The sequence below is a fragment of the Bos mutus genome, chromosome 14 (genome assembly GCF_027580195.1).
Source record: "Bos mutus isolate GX-2022 chromosome 14, NWIPB_WYAK_1.1, whole genome shotgun sequence".
Classification (NCBI taxonomy): domain Eukaryota; kingdom Metazoa; phylum Chordata; class Mammalia; order Artiodactyla; family Bovidae; genus Bos; species Bos mutus.
The window spans coordinates 52,321,402-52,323,409 of NC_091630.1; the positions used below are offsets into that span (position 1 = coordinate 52,321,402).

General features: G+C 40.2%; 1 non-coding gene across 1 annotated transcript; it reads left to right on the forward strand.

The window, feature by feature from the left end:
* Positions 1 to 1,447: 1,447 nt before the first annotated feature.
* On the forward strand, positions 1,448 to 1,554 carry LOC138990823 (U6 spliceosomal RNA). The gene has a single exon (XR_011466936.1). It is a non-coding gene; the product is annotated as a U6 spliceosomal RNA (small nuclear RNA).
* Positions 1,555 to 2,008: the final 454 nt, after the last annotated feature.

The window sequence follows — 2,008 nt, forward strand, 5'->3', positions numbered from 1 at the left end:
TCTTCAGATGACATCTAGTCTGAAAGACAGGCAGGTGATCTGGAGACCATGGCTGCGGACAACACTCCAGATGAGGTGCGACTGTTGGATGGGATAGGCAGAAAGAAGTGGATACAACATGAGATAACCAGAGTGTCTTCCGTACCTTGATTTTAACAGGTTCCAAATAGCTCAGTCCTTTCTCTCAAGCTTGAACTTTCTTTGTAGTCATCATGCTTTTAATTGTTAATTACATACATACGTGGTGGTGTTGGTAGTTTAGTCTTTAAGTTTTGTCTGACTCTTGTGACCCAATTGACTGTAATTTGCCAGGATGCTCTCTGTCCATGGGGTTTCCCAGGCAAGAATACTGGGGTGGGTTGCCATTTCCTTCTCCAGGGGATCTTCCCGACCCAGGAATCTAACCAGGGTCTTATGTATTGCAGGGAGATTCTTTACCGAATGAGCTACAGGGGAAGCCCACTTACATACATACATTCAGTAAATTTCTGACCAAATCCAGGTATTCTTATTCCAGAGAGGCCCCTGTCGTTGCCTTGATATCACTTCTCATTGTTTGTCATCTGGACTGTGGGGACAGCATCCTTCCTGACTTTTCTCCTCACCCCTAGAAATCTTCTAGCAGGTGCACTAGAATGAACTTGCTTAAGATACATTTGTGGGCTTCCCTGGTGGCTCAGAGGATAAAGCGTCTGCCTGCAATGCAGGAGACCTGGGTTTGATCCCTGGGTCAGGAAGATCCCCTGTAGAAGGCAATGGCACCCCACTCCAGTACTCTTGCCTGGAAAATCCCATGGACAGAGGAGCCTGTTAGACTACAGTCCATGGGATTGCAAAGAGGCGGACATGACTGAGTGACTTCACTTTAAGATACATTTGATTATGTCATCCCCTCCTGAGTGATCTCCAGCATTTCCTCTTTGTCCTGAGGACCCTTTAAATAGTGTGACAAACAAGAGGCTCCATTTAGCTCCTGTCTACCCCTCCAGCCTCATTTCTTGCCACACTCCTATCTTCATACTCTGTACCATGGCTGCATTGACCTTCTGCCCTTTTCCAAACTGGCCATGCCCGATTCTCACTCTACTATTCCTATGGTCCCTCCCTCAGCTCTCCTTATCTACAAATTAAAGTGGTGCAACATGACTTTTATTTATAGTAAAAGGATTATTTAGGATGAAAATGACTACATTGCTGTATTTACTAATGCAGAATGAATTATGGTAAATCTCAAGATAAATCCCAGGTTGTGTTGAGATGTTGATTTGCCTCAATTAGAATCATTAGACTAAAGAGTGAAAAGAAGTTTAATTCACTGGTCTTAGGAGTTCTATCTTTAGTTTGTTAGGTTTTTAAGGGTTTGACAATCCAGTGTCCACATACTAAATATAAAACTACTGGGAAACGAATTCTTAGGCAATATGCTATTAAAAATTCACATTGTCTGGTGCTCGCTTTGGCAGCACATATACTAAAATTGGAACAATACAGAGAAGATTAGCATGGTCCCTGTGCAAAGATGACATGCAAATTCATGAAGTGTTTCATGTATTTATGAGTTTGAGAGATTGGGACGCTACTGATACTACATATAACATAGATAACTAATGAGAACTATACATTAGCTATACTAATGTATAGCTCAAGGAACCCTACTCAGTGCTCTGGGGTGACCCAAATGAGAGGAAAATCCAGAAAAGAGGGGATATATGTATACATATAGTTGATTCACTTTGCTATCCAGTAGAAACTACCACAATATTGTAAAGCAATTGTACTCTAATAAAAATTAAATATTAAAAGTTCAGATTGCTTGAATAAACCAATTGGGTGGCTTCTTGTATTTAGAATCTTTATCTGAAAAAGAATGCTTAGTCTCGAGAGCTTAACAAGAATAAAATTTAGATGAATAATATAATATGTAAAAATAATATATGTATTTCTTGAAATGTATTCACTTTTCACATTTTGTTTCCCCATTTCTGATAAAGGATCCTAATCACAGCAC